At 39.0% G+C, this 15,549-nt stretch overlaps 1 long non-coding RNA gene across 2 annotated transcripts in view; it reads right to left on the bottom strand.

Annotated features, from left to right (window-relative positions):
- LOC143381229 (uncharacterized) overlaps positions 1-15,549 on the bottom strand; it is a 69,254-nt gene that overhangs the window by 28,807 nt on the left and 24,898 nt on the right. Inside the window, exon 1 of one of the 2 annotated variants that reach the window (XR_013088795.1) lies at positions 1,905-1,986. The exons of the other annotated variant lie outside the window; for it this stretch is intronic. This is a non-coding gene — a long non-coding RNA (uncharacterized LOC143381229). Of the gene's footprint in view, positions 1-1,904; positions 1,987-15,549 lie in introns of those variants that run through there. 2 annotated transcript variants of the gene reach the window in all.

The raw sequence follows: 15,549 nt of genomic DNA, 5'->3' as shown, positions 1-15,549 counted from the left end.
TGGTGCCAAAACTGTTTTAGATTTAGAGTTCCTTTTGGGTTTTGGAATATTTGCATATACATAATGAGAGTTCTTAGGAATGGGGCCCAAGTCTAAACCTGAAATGCACTTTTATTTTGTATGCACCTTTTCATAGCCCAAAGGCAATTTTATCCAATAATTTTTGTGCACCTCCATTTTGATTGTGACCATCACTTGAGGTCATGTGTGGAATTTTCCACTTGTGGCATCATGTTGGTGCTCAAAACTTTTCAGATTTTGGAGAATTACTAATTTCAGATTTCCAGAGTAGGGATGCATCTGCCTGTCACTGCCAAAGAAGAACGGCTATTGGCCCTCCTTGGATCCCAGACCCACACTTTGAACCAATCACTGCTGCTAGAGGGATGAGTATCTCGATTGGCCAGGACTGGATTGAATGCCCATCTTCATGCCCTGATGCTGACTACCTGAGCTGTTTTGAGGGATGTAAAAGCTCTTCTATTTGGAAGACATTGTATTTGAAATTCTCTTTCTCCTTCTCTCTCTCTCTCTCTCTCTCTCTCTCTCTCTCTCTCTCTTTCTTTTTCTCTCTCTTTTGTGCTGGAGATAGAACACAAGGCCAGTGCAGGCCAAGCACATACACTACCCAGCAAGCTACACCCCAGCCCCTACATTTCTTAATAGCTTCTGCAATGTATCTGAATAGGACCAGGACTAGCAGAAACATGTGGAATGGGGGTTCTCCCAAGTAAAGGAATGTCTCATTGCCAGAACAAGGGGGGGGGAGGCTCACCAGGCAACCAACAGATTCTCACTAGTGAAGACTCCTGTAGAGAACTTCTGGAAATAATACCAGTCAACCTTACGATAATAAAAAATAGCTGGCCTTCACTGAGTGCTCACTATGAGACAGCCACTGTCACAAACCCTTTAAAACTCAAAACACTATCATACTATCATTATCATCAGTGTATGGAGGAGGAAGCAGAGTGGGTACGTGAAGTACTAACCAAAGGCACTCAGGAAGCGAGCAGTAGGACAAAGACTCAAACCAGCCCATGTGAATTGAGAGCCTGTGCCCTGAGCTGCTGACACAGGATCTGCGAGCGGTAGCTACGTGAGAAATAAAAATAAAGCCAAATGGAAAAAAAGAAAGTGTGTATATATATGTGCATGAAGGAAGTCATAGAGAAGAACTGTTACATCCCCACACAGCAGGTATAGGAATGTCAAAACACACAGTCACTTAGAACATATATGGGGGAAGCACTGCCTGGAGAAGTCTGAAGGGTGAGTACTAGAAGAGAAATAAGGGGGAAAATTGAGGAGGCCAATCTCAAGTGGGGATCTCCCCAGAGGCATTGATTTGTTGTGGTGGTGCAGTGGTACAGTAGGGAAGAATCTAGAAGATGTTATTGTACAGTGATAAATAGACTTGCAGCTATCTTTTTTTTCTGAAACATATACTCCTTGGATTTGCCTCACCCTGAACTAATTACAGTAGATCAAAAATGGAAAGAAACAAAAACACTAATACTAAGCTAGAGCACACTATGACACACATAGGTGGCTTGTGTCTTTATAACAACCCTGAGAGCCTGAGAGAGAATGTCTAAAATGAGCTTTTACAGACATTTACAGTAGTGGAGACGCGCCAAGTATTGCCACTAGGAAACAGGCTGCCTGAAGACTTTGCTTCAGAAAGTGGGATTCAAAGAGTCAGCCCAGGACTTCAGCAGCTGAGCAGACATAGCCCCAAGGGGTGCTGACCCAGCAGTCCCTCTCTGGACACCGCCTCCTGCCTTTGCCGCCAGTGACTTAGAGCCCCGTTACTCTTTCCCCCCTACTAGCATGTTGCAAGATAACTCAGACATACACGTGCCCTCCGTCTGTCCATGTTATTACCACATCTTTGAACTTACCCCCAGTTTGTCCTTGAATCTGTCGTCTGTAAATTTCCCTTGGTATTTTCTCTATCTCCTCTAGTCCCAAGGCCTCTCTGACCTCCTTATGGGCAATTGGATTTTCTACCAAAAACCCAGAGGAACATTTGAATAGGCACGCTGCATTCTGCCAAGCACACGACTCTGGCCATGGCAATCTGCCCTGAGAAAGACCTTTAAACTTTTCTTCAGTTCTGTCTTTTACCCTTTAATTTTTTTTTTTTAAACTTAGATGTTAAGGCTGAGACTGAACATGAGATGTCTCTTTCCCGAACTGATTTCATGATAAATGAAGAATTGTCCCATTTTAAGATATCAGGAGTCATTTCTCCCATTCAAAAGTACTGTGTTCAGAAAAGTCTATCATATTCTCACCTAATTCCATGTGCTAAAGTTTTGATCTGCTCTTTGTTGAAGCAAGGATGGATGGATGGTTGTCCTCAAATGTTTTTACTCTTTTTTTTTCTATAGTGATAGAACCTTTAATTGCTAGACATTTCCATGGAGATTCAAGATCACCATTGCATTCTTCACAGTGTGGCTGTGTCACTAAGAGCTGGTCAACTGCATGTGATGGGAAATGTGATGTTCACCTTTTGGGCTGTGTCTTGATGGAGGAGCATGCCCATCATGCCTCCACTTCCTATCATTTGTGGGTGCAGATGTATGGTGTGCCATACTGGACCATGCAAGTAAGGGCAATATTCTAAGTATTATAGATTATAAGAGAGAAGAATCTTGTGTCCCTGAATGACTTCAGGAACAAGACCTCCATACCACCTCTACTTCCTGATTGTCACATGAGCATAAAATACATTTTTATCTTAAACAGTTTTTACCTAAACCAGTGACTTTGTTTGTCACATACAACAGAACCTATGTAATAATAAATACATTTGTTCTCTGGCCCTGAATCTTCTCTTAACGCCACATCACAACCATTCCATTGATTCTCTCAAATTAAATCTCTACTTTTCTGTATTCTGATGACTTTCCTGTAAACTTTCTCCAGGTGACCCTCCAAAGTATGATAGAAGAATTAACTTCCAAACTATATGCTCTACCTTTTTTCCCCTTTCTTTCTTCTTGCCTGCCTGTCTGCAACAAATAGTTCTATGCTCTTGCTGGGTCTCAGGACCGGGTTGGGTAGCATGAGAGGATACTAAGGGGCCAATATGTGTCAGTCAGAGTTCTTAGTTGCCAGCAACAGAAACCTACTTCCCTTCATTAAATTATCAAAAGAACATTGGGTAGCATAGAATCACCAGGATGACTAAACAACTAAGATCATGGTTATGTGGCCATGAAAACCACCCAAAATCACACTGCAGAACTGGTTTGGAGCACACAGCGCTAGACACCTGTACTGCCAACACTAGTGGCTTTTAGCACCTGGAGCTGCCACCACTCGACTGCCCTGCTGTTGGGGAGCCTCCCTGATTGTCCCCTTCCTGTGTAATTAATTCAAGGTCTGTGCAGGCCCATCTGATTGTGGTGCCTTCAACACAAGTCCAAGACACCGCTGAAAAGGAAGTACCTTGGGTCTTCAGCTAATTAAGTATTAGCAGCTTTAGTAACACAGTAAAAACATAAAGTAAATAATGCCACAAACATAAGGAGAGTCAGAAACTGGAGTACCAAAAACAAATATCTGAAGCAGCTTTATGCAGCCTTTCTGTACCTGTAGGACCGTTCGATTTGAATGCATCAAGAAGGCTATGCTTTTTAGTTCTGCACCTTTCTAGCAGATGAAACTCTAACAAGAGATATTGACTTCCTCCCTTGTAAAAAAAATATAATGACAGCTAGACAAAGTTATACTTTCCACCTCGGGACTGTTATACATTATCCTTAGTATGCTGAATGTATTTGAATTTATAGTTGAAGGGGTCCTTTCCTAAATTTTCATAATTCCCTATTATATAGTCTTAGTGGAAGACTTTGTTCCTTGATTTTTACCATTCCTAGACATTTAGGACCAGGTGTGTGACTCTTCTTGGCCAAGCAGATGTTCCTGCCTACGGCTTTAAAGCTAGAAGGAATGAGCAAAGATACTTCCGTGGTCGAGAATCCATCTGTGCTCTGTGGCACCAACAGGGACACAGCATTTGGTGACAACACCAAGAGTGTCCTCATTGTGTAATCTGCAGCATGGTTTGGTCTGATCATTACCTGAGTTTTGAGCTTGTTCTTCTTGGAGGTTTTGTGACCCCAGATCCTTTCAATAAATTGCCCTTTTTGTCTAAATCGTTCAGAATTTCTCTTGTTTGCAACCCACAGATAAGAGTTAACCACTACATTGAACTGTGTATTTTTTTTCTTTTACAACTGTTTCACTTTATAACATATTTAAATATAAACCACTAAAAACTACTGGATATTTTTCAGCTTTGACTATCATATTCACATGATTTGTCTTTATCTTCATACTACTTAAAGAATAACACTGAAAGGAACCCGGGGAATCTAGTTCTTTTCCTTCACTAAAGGAACATTGAGACACAAAGAGGTTATGTCTCATCTTTGCAGTTGAATCTTCTTTCTGTGATGTTTCTGGTAACTTCTCCTACTGTTTGGAATGCAGACGATTCCAAATGAAAGGCCCATCTCTTTTCACACTGAAAATTTAGTTTGGAAATGTAATGAGTTACCTCTCTGTATTCCGTTACACAAACCACTGCAGGAAATAAGAATACTGGGCCCAGAATCAATCCTAAGAAAACATCATTAGTTTTTGCTTGCTCTTCAGTCCAAGTTTGGCATCTGTTTATCAATTTAGTCAGTTAAAACCACATTTTCTGAATTCATTAATGAGCGTGTTTACTAGAAGAATGAAATCAAATGGCTTAAGGAAGCAGGTGGTAGGGGAAAGGGAAGTAGCTCAAATTTCCTTCACAAATTGATGCTGCAAATTGAAGAATGACGGTCTTCACTGACATTCCTTGTAGATCCCCCCATTCACCAAATATCACTAATTCACATGTATAGAGAACACCCCTTGATTCCACACACAGGGCCGGTGGCATATTTAACTTTTATTGATTCTCTTCCCCTGGACCCTGCTGGTAATGGAATTTCTTATATAAAAATGACTGCTGTGCTGACCATGGTGGAGTGCATCTGTAATTCCATTGATTTGGGAGGGTGAAGCAAGAGGATCACAAGTTCAAGGCCCATCTCAACAACTAAGTGAGACCCTGTCTTAAAATTAAAAAAATAAATAAAAAGGGATAGGGAGTATAGCTCAGTAGTTTAAGTGTCCCAAGTTCAATCTCCAGTGTCAAAAAAGAAAAGAAAAATGACTGCTGGAAGGATTTGCCTGCCAGATATATTGGAAATTTATAGAGAATTTTGAAGGAACCCTTTCAGATGTTTGTAGAATTCCCCATTGTGTAGCTCTTGGTGGAAGAGTCTGATCCTTGATTCTTTTTGCCATCCCTGAAAATTTAGGACTTGTGACTCAGCCTTGGCCAATCAGATGCTCCTGCTTACCACTTTAAATCTGGACTGAGTAAAGCAAAGTAGCTGAAATATCAAGAAACATGCAGTAGGACAATGTACAAGCTTTTTCTAAGGGCAGTACCGATTATATGTATTTTTTAAAAGCTTTTGAGTTTGCCTCAAAGTATCTCTAGTGTACAGCCATACCACCTGAACGCACTCTAAATGCACCCAATCTCATCTCAAGTATCTCCAGTTCCTTGGAAAAAAAATGTTAGTAAACCTGTAATATTTCAAAGTTGTCAGTTATATTAAGTTTTCCTCTCCTAAAGCAGGTGGCATCAAAATACCAGATCTTAACTTATACTACAGAGCTATACTAACAAAAACAGCATGGTACTAGCACCAAAACAGACTTAAAGACCAATGGAACAGAATAGAGGACACAGAGACAAACCCATATATATATATATATATATATATATATATATATATATATATATATATACAGTTTTCAAATACTAGACCAAGGCACCATAAACATGTGTGGGAGAAAAATAGCTTCTTCAACAAATGGTCCAGGGAAAACTGGAAATCCATACGTAACAGAGTGAAATTACACCCCTGTCTCTCACCCTGCACAAAACTCAAGTCAAAGTGAATCAAGGACTTAAGCAACAGACCAAAGACTCTGTGCCTACTTCCTTATGAAATTTATGATAGAAGAAAATGTCAGGCCAAATCTTCATCATTTCAGCTTAGGAACCAACTTTCTCAACAAGACCCCTAAAATGCAAAAAGTAAAATCAAGAATCAATAATAATCAAGCTGGTCCCAATAAATGGAAGGAATCAAACTAAAAATCTTCTTCACAGCAAAGGAAACAATCAAGAACATGAAGACTAGACTCTCTAGTCTACAGAATGGGAGAAAATCTTTGCCATCTACATCTCAGAGCACTAATCTCTAGGATACATAAAGAACTCAAAAAACTCAACACATTAAAAAAAAATAATAACCCAAATCAATAAATGGGCTGATGAAGTGTACAGACACTTCACAGAAGAAGAAACACAATTGATCAACAAATATATGAAAAAATGTTCAACGTCTCTAACAACTAGAGAAATGCAAATTAAAATCACACTGAGATTTCATCTTGCTCTAGTCAGAATGGCAATTATCAAGAATACAAATAATGATAAATGTAGGTGAGGATGTGGAGGAAAAGGTACACTCATACATTCCTGGTGGGACTGCAAATTGGTGCAAGCACTCTGGAAAGCAGTATGAGGATTCCTCAGAAATCTTGAAATGAAACAACCATTTGACCTAGTTATGCCATTCCTTGGTATATACCAAAGGTCTTACAATCAGCATACAGTGACACAGCCACATCAATTATATCAGCTTAATTCACATTAGCTAAGCTATGGAACCAACCAAAATGATATGCAATGAAATATTACTCGGCCATAAAGAAGAATGGAATTATGGCATTTGCTAGTAGATGGATGGAAGTGGAAACTATCATGCTAAATGAAATAAGCTGATCCCAAAAAACCAAAGGCCAAAAGTTCTCTCTGAGATATAGAGGAGGCAGGAAGAATAGAAGTTCATTGGATTAGACCATTAGAAGGGAAGAGATGGGGTTATGGGAATAGGAAAGATGGTAGAATGAATTGGACATAACCTTCCTATGTTCGTATATGAATACACGACCAGTGTTAATGTGGTCAGGTCAATTGCTGGGTCAGAAGTTACCTTAGTGCATCTGTGCTACTGAAGGAATCTTCTTTCCCAGACAATTGGGAATATAGCCATAATTCCGAGCTTAACATCAGCAACAATGGCCCCTGTCAAGAGTTAGTCCCATTAATCCTTTTCTCTTGACACGATTTCCAACTAGTTCCCTTGCCTCTGTTTATTTTTACAAATTAACTACCACCCTTTGCTTTCTTGCCTATATTGGAATTATTTAAACAAGGACTCTGAAGTCATTTAAAGAACACTTGTGACCTTGCCTGCATTTCACTGCTCGTTGTAGCTACTACCTAACAGTCGTACACCCAAGTCAGGGGAAATGAAGAAGATAGTGTGATTGAGAGCTCTGTCATTGGAACCAGCCAGGTCTAGCTTCTAACTAACTTTGCTTGTGACTTTGGACAACATGCTCGACTTCTTCAAGGTTCTATCTCCGCATCAGTCAATGGAGACAATGACATCTACCTCCCAGTATGGTTTTACAGGTTAAAGATGGCCACACATTTCTGGGGTCCCTTTCCTTGAGCTATGAGGTCTGGAACCTGGTGAACTCAAGGATGACGGCTTTGACTTATGACTCATGGACACAGCAGAAAAGATTCTGTGGTCCCCACTCAATCGAGCTCGATGCTGCAGAGTAACCCAGTTGCCCTCAGTGGGGTGATCTTCTTGGGGCAAGTCCAGCACAAGTTTGGATTATTCTCCCTTTCTGGTAATTTCCTAGACTTGATTAAATTAGAAAAATATTCATGTTCATGTTTCCACTCTTGCCAGTCTCTGTACTTGAGTTTGGAAGCTGGCTGCCGTCTAGTAAGCATGACCACCTTGAAGACACCATGCTGGGAGAACCAAGCCAGGAAAAGACTGGGCCAGAGACACAGAGACGCCAGCTCCTGAGTGTGGGAGCCTTCTTGGAGCATTATCGTCTGGCAGCTGCCCTAATGGAGGCCACATAGACCCTTGACGAGTTGTCCACCTAAGACTTTCCCAAACTCCCGACCCACAATATCATGAGCAAAATAAGATGAGTGTTGAAACCATCAAGTTTGAGAACCAGTTTGCTAAGCAGCAGTAGATGACAATGTACAGCACATGTGACAAGGGCTGAGGTATGGTGTTGACCCTACTCCAGGCTTAGCATTGAGCACACTGTGACTCTTTCGAAGTCCTGCAGCATGATGACATGATGATATCCCACGTGAAAAAAAGCATGTGTATTAACCAAGAAGCATCTCTATTACCCTGTCACAATTCGTATTTTTTGTCATTTGACACAGTATATTGTTTTACATAGTTGAAAACTTCATGCTGAGCTGGTATCCATACAACTTGATGCAAACCTCCAAAAGAAAGAAAAATTGGAGGAGGGGGGATAAGAAAAAGGAAAAGAAATTAAGATTTCCTGCTGGAGGTGGCAGAGCCATCTGATGAGAGCAACCTGGTCCCCGAGCACTTGCATGAAGCAGAGTCCCCTCCTAGCTACCTCCCTGACTTACAGTGGGCTGGGATAGAAACTTTGATTGGCACTGAGATTTTTTTTTAGTTAATTTAGCCCATTCTTCCTAATGTATAGTCTAATTATACAAGAATACATTTATAACCACTTTTTTAAAGCCTGCCAACAAGAAAGAATATAAGAACAGAAGTTCAGCCAGGTCAATGTAAGAAGGCAAGAGCGGCTCTGGAAGGCTGTAGGTTGTAACCTCCTCCTGGTGACCTTGGCTGGGGCCTTGCTGCTGTGCAGTTGCTCCATGCCAGACTCCATCATCTCCCCTGATGCAGACTTTTGGCCTCTAGACCTCTTCTTGGTAGCTGACCCTTTGCCTCCTCATGGCATCTTCCAGGTTTTGAAAGCCACTATTGCTCAGTGACCTCCTGCTGCCTTCAAGCATGGCACCTGCCTCTCCTTGGCTCTGGTTGGTCTCCTTGGCTTCACTCTGTGCCTCCTTCTTGGCCTTGGCCTCAGCCATGCTAGTCTGGATCCCAACCAGAATCCAGAGTGTCCCCTGCCCAACATTGACTGATGCTGGCTTATAACCCAGTCACCCGTGGATGAGTGACCTTCTAAGGGTTAAGACAACACTTGTTTGAACTATTTTTCCTTTCCCATAATATCTTGGAGCAAACTGAGTCAGCAAAATGTCCATATTTATATTCTCAGCTTTTCATGTGATCCATCTTATATTACATGGAAGGAAAGAAAGCTTAATATTGCTTGAGCACCTTGCTATGTATCAGCCAGTGTGTTCAGTGCTCTTGTGTTTCACTTCATCATTGCCACAGTACTCCTTTGAGGGAGCTATTGTAACCACACATTTCCAAAGAGGGGGAAAACTGAGACTCTATAGGATTAAGTTATTCCCTAAAGTCACACAGCTAGTGAGAAGCCGAGTTGCAAGCTCAAAGAAGATTTCTCTCACCCCAAAGCCTGTTGTCTTTTCACTAGAAAATGTTGATCCTGACCATCTTGTATGGGGCTATGATTATTCAAATAGGCATGTGGAGTTTTAGGTGAGCCTGGAGATATCATCAGGCGTGAACATGTGGAATCTGCTTGGGGCATTAGCAGGTTCAAAATTTCTCTTGAAAACATGAGTCAGGGAACACACACATCTCATCATTTGCTGATGACATTAACTTGAGCAGTGGTCAAAAATAATAAAGGTAAGGGCTGGGGATGTAGCTATAGAGTACTTGCCTAGTATGCACGAAGCCCTGGGTTCAATCCCCAGCACTGGGGGAAAAAATGAAGGAAAAATTTAATGAAGACAAACTTCAAAAGGACAGGCAAGAATGCAACCTTCAGAGGATGAATTCTGTGTAAGCCTAACTAAAGATATCTTCAGGTTCGTAGTCAACGAGTTAATTGTAACTCGGCAGAACATCCTTAATGATACATTTTGATGTTGGTGATAATGTTGAAGGCTGTATTCTTGTTTGGTTGTTATTGTTGTTTGCTTGTCTGTTTTGTTGTTTTGTTTTTACTCTTTTTTGCAGTACCTGGGATTGATTATCACTTTACCACTGAGCTACATCCCTAGTCCTCCATGATTTAGGTAGGATCTTGCTAAATTGCCCACACTGGCTTCAAACTTGTTATCCTTCTGCCTCACCCTTGTGAATAGCTGGGATTACAGGTATGTGCCACCACACCCAGCTTGTGTCCTTGTTTTTAAAAGTCTGACTCTAGAAATTGTTAGCAAAAGCATGTCCTGGAGAAACCATGACATAATCTTTCCATTTTGTTCAGTCCGTCAGGATTTCATTGGATTATGTGGACTACTTTGGAGTGATTCATTGTAAATGAGTACATATCTTGGGCACGTTCCAGGGCAAAGCAATAAAAATGATTAGTTTGGGGTGATGAGCCTTAAGAACAAGTCCCAGAGAATCAGATTTATGAAGAAGCAAAGAGGGTAAATGATAACAATGAAAAATTAGGAACTTCAGTTACTATGCAGCAGGCACATGTGAACCAGAGACCGTTTGCCTCAGTACCACCTGAGCTACGTATATGAAATGTAAGGCTGGCATGTAGCTCAGGGGTAGAGCACTTGCCTTGCTGGTGGGAAGGCAAGCCCGGCCAAGGATTATGCCTGCTAAAGTTGAAATCCTCAGTGCCAGTGCCTTTCAGCCCTAGCTGCATAATGGAACCACCAGGAGAGTCACCCAGAGAGTCTGATTAATTGGTCTGGGGCACTTAACCACTGAGCAACATCCCCAACCCTTTTTGTATCTTATTTAGAGACAGAGTCTCGCTAAATTGCTGAGGGTCTTGCTAAATTGCTGAGGCTGGCTTTGAACCTGTGATCCTCCTGCCTCAGCCTCTGGAGCCACAGAGATTACAGGCATGTGCCACTGTGGTCTCAAAATTCCCCAATGTTTCTAACCTGCAGCCAAGGATGAGAACCTCCGCTCTCCACTAAGATAAAACAGACCAGCGACAGCTGTTTAACTTCCATTGAATAGTTGGGAAATGGGCTGCAGTTTGTGAAGCACTTTAACTAAAGTTGATTCCCTAGCATTCACTGAGAGTCACCTTTCCAAGATAACATTTTATTTTCAAAACAGTGATTTGTCTGTCCTGGTAATCAGTCACTGTGAACAAAAGTGTTATTTCTCTAGGTTTTGGTGACTGCCCTCTCCCATTCAGCCTGGCTCTTCTCACTAGGTGGCTATGAGGGAAGAGAAATAAAAATAATGACAAAGCACTTTGAATCAACAGCGTATGTGAGAGAGTGAACTGAGCTCCCTGGTCCTCACCGTGGTTCTACATCCTTGTCATGGGCACTTCAGGCATAAACCTGGATATTGGGATTGAAGACTGTGACTATACTTTTATTACAGAGACCACGGAGGCTCCAGAGAACAGGTACTTTCCCAGCTGGAGCAATGTCCTGTATCTGTCAGGTATAGCAGGCAACTGTTCCACAGCAGAATGGGGAGATTACTGCTGCTAATATTAGTCCTTTGTGCCTTAGATTAACTTTAAGTCCATTACTAGCACTCTTTGCATTCTGAGTCTTATCCTACTGTGAAGGTATTCAACTGAGTCTCCATAGTCTTCCCTTCCACTTTTGAGATTATATTTAGGTAGTTGTTTCTTTCTCTAAAGATGTATACTTTTTGTGCATTACCCTTTTTTTCAAATTATGGTAAAATAAATATAATATCAAGTTTACCACCTTAACCTCTTTTTTTTTTTTTCCAGTGCTATAGATCAAACCCAGGTCCTCATGATTCATGAATACTAGGCAAGTGTTCTACCATTCAGCCATACCCCAGCCAACCACCCCAAGGAGCACAATTCAATAGTGTTGCGTATATTCACACTATTATATTATCAATCTCCGGAATTCATCTTACCAAGCTGAAAACTCCACACTCATTAAATAACTCCTACTTCCCCTTTCCCCAGCTGCATATTACCTTTTAAACATGAGAGCTATCAGCTTATTTACTCTTTCAAAAGATCCCTAAAACTTATTGGCCTATCAAGTTTTACTCTGGTGCTAGCCCCCTTTGCCAATCCTGTCTTACTTACATCAAAGTATTTTATTTTTCCTACATAGGTTTACATATTACTGAACTAATAAATATATACCCCAAAAGGAAATGCACTCTGATTTTTCTATAAAGTGTCATCTATTTTTAAAAGACCACTATAAACTTCACTTCTCTTGAGTAAAAATTTTTAACTTTGATAATATCTCTTCTAAAGAAAAAGTAACTCTCAAATACCACTGATGGGAAAGAAAACTGATTTAACAAATTACAGAATATCCTATCAGCCAGGTACAGTGGCACATACCTGTAATCTCAGTTACTCAGGAGACTGAGGCAGGAGAATCACAAGTTCCAGTCAATCCTCAGTAAATTACTGAGATTTTGTCTCAAAATACAAAAATCAAAAGGGCTTCAATCCCCAGAACTGAAAAAAAAAAATCCTATCAAATTTTAAAATGTGGACTTTTTTCACCACTATTCAATTGGTAAGTTGGAAATTAGAAATAAATATTAATGGATAGAGGACTAATTATATATTTATAGCACCCTATGTAATGAAATATTTTACAGTTGTTAAAAATAATGAACCATAAAAATCATTTTTAAAAATGTGATAGCTTTGTGTATGCTCATATGGGAAGATCTGTAAATATATAATTAAATAAAAAATCGGAATATAATGGAATAACATACTCACTTGTGAAAATAATCCTACTTATATACCTAAATACATGTATACAAGCATATACATATAATGTTGATATCCAGGATATAATCCATTTTCATAAACAAGCATTTGTTAATAGTTTCTCCTTTATTTCTCCTTTGGAGAATTAGACTGATCATTAGGGTAGGATGAGGAAAAGGGAGGAATGCACCTAATTTTCATTTCCTCTCTCACTACTAGTTGATTTAAAAACAAAAACAAAAACATGATTGTATTACTTTAGATTTTTCAAAATGTCAACAAGATTATCTAGTCAATGGGACTTTGGGCCATTTAAATTTTACTCTTTTATCATTTTTTTTTCTACATAAAAAGTCACCCCCACTTTATTTTATTTATTTATTTATTTAGTGCTGGGGATTAAAACCAGGGCCTCACACCTGCCACACAGACCTTCTACCACCGAGCCACTCTCCCAACCCTCCAAAGTATTTTTTTGTTTGTTTGTTTGTTTGTTTGTTTTGTTTTTTTAAAGAGAGAGAGAGAGAATTTTTAATATTTATTTTTTAGCTTTCGGTGGACACAACATCTTTATTTTATTTTATGTGGTGCTGAGGATCGAACCCAGCGCTCCGCGCATGCCAGGCGAGTGCAGCTATGGCTTGAGCCACATCCCCAGCCCCCAAAGTATGTTTTTTTTTTTTTTTTTTTTTTAAATCGTCTATTTGAAAAGCAAAATAAAACATGAAATTTTATTTTATGCCTCAGACATTTGGCCAAATAATTAGTTTTACAAGTAGAATAAAACATGTAGTCTTCTATGTCTCCATCTATGATCAAAAAACAAACTAAACAAAAAAACCTGCTTTTATTTGGAGGAACAAATAATATTCACTAAAAATTCCTCTGTTTTCTCTTTAGTGATCTGAAAATGGTTTTGTAAAATCTTTATAATTTTTTAAATTTTTTTAAAAGCTTTAGTACAGGAGTCATTTTCTATAAATTTTCTTTGGACTGTTTTACTTAACAATTCCGTTGTTCCATTGAGTAAAGTAGAAAATCTATAAATTCCTCAGAATCTGAGATACTTGAGGGCTCTTTCTATTACAATAAGGTCACTTATTTTTTTTCTCCTTCCAGTTCTGGGAGTAAAGTTTTGTTGCAAGTGAAAACAATCTGCTTTCCTCAGGTTAGAGAGTCATTATCTTAATACACATATTATAAGAGCTGGGGTATAGTTCAATGGTAGAGCACTTGTTTAGTATGCCTGAGGTCCTAGGTTCAAGTACAAAAACACATACATACACACACATACATACATATTCTGATACTTAGTATAGTAGAATAAGAGGTCTTGCCATCTCTGGGAACAAGTTTAAATTTCCATATAAATCATGCTTCAAAAGTTAAGTGAGAAATGTTTCCTTTTTCTCTGTTGAGTGAAAGAACACAGGGTATTAATTTTCTAGAATTTATATAGTGATCATCTCTGTGCATAAATAAATACATGAAGCAGTTACACATTTCAAATGTGACAAATCAACAAAAAACCATAGTGCTGTATTTCATGTAATAAACTTTGTAATTATAAAATAGGTTTTTGTTTAAAATATATTTCTAAAAATGCAAAAACAATAAGCAAAACCTTAACTCACTGTCATAGAGCAAAATGTCAGTTATAAAAAGAAAAAAAAGAAAGCCTAGACTGTGTCATTTAAAATGGTGTTTCTAACTGAACTCACCCCTACTATATCACCCAACCTAAAAATGCAGAATGTACTTATTTAGAATTGGGTAATACTCATTGGAAAATAGATTTCTGGCAAATGTACAAATTATGTGTGGTTCCCATAGAATTAAACAAAAATAGATCTGGTTCACACTAACAATAAAAATCCCCTGGGTCTGACTAATATAAAATGGCTGGCACAGTTTGAATTCCATTGCAAAGGCTGAAGGAAAACTCTGAACTACTATAGCAGAGTCATTGACCACCCTTTGTAACTATGGCAGCCATCTTGGAATTAGCCTGTTGCCTGTGGCTTTGGGTTGGAATTCAGGTCACTGACTAGGATGGAGAAAACAAAGCTTGCTTCTTCTTCTGTATTTCCGGGCTTCAAAAAAACCAACAGTACACCAGCCTGATACCAAATTAGGCCTTGTGCTGATCACAGAAGGATTACACTTTAAATAAATCTTCTTGCTTTGCTCTAACATTACCAAAATGTCATCACATTGATTGGAAGGTTTTTTTGTTTTTGTTTTATTTGATTGTTTTGCTATCATATCGTAAAACAAGAATAGAATCAAAATATGTTGTTCTTTAAGTTTTTTTCACATAAGGAAGAAAACTATCATGTTGTGAGATTTTAAGCTTATTTTACATACTATAAATATTGCGTATTATCAAACTACTTCCACTTTTGTGTCATTTTTCACTCTTGTTAATAAAAAGAGTTGATTTTAAAACCACAACCAAATGGTTATAAGATTTTAATTTCATTGTTAAGAATTTTCATGTAATAAACTTTGTAATTATATTTATTCAGAACTTGTATCTTGGAAAATATAGTCATTTAAAATATAACAAATATTATCAATCCCCAAAATGTGTTTATTTATTTTTAGGGAAGAGTTCCCTAAAAAACACTCAAAGTAAATGGCTCCAATAAGGAGATTATGAAACACAAACCATTTGTGAGCATGTGCGAATGCTAGTTAGATGGTTTGCCCTTGAAAATGACT

Source organism: Callospermophilus lateralis, chromosome 1, assembly GCF_048772815.1.
Source record: "Callospermophilus lateralis isolate mCalLat2 chromosome 1, mCalLat2.hap1, whole genome shotgun sequence".
Classification (NCBI taxonomy): domain Eukaryota; kingdom Metazoa; phylum Chordata; class Mammalia; order Rodentia; family Sciuridae; genus Callospermophilus; species Callospermophilus lateralis.
Note: the sequence above shows the minus strand (reverse complement) of the source record. Positions and strands in the feature narration are given on the sequence as shown.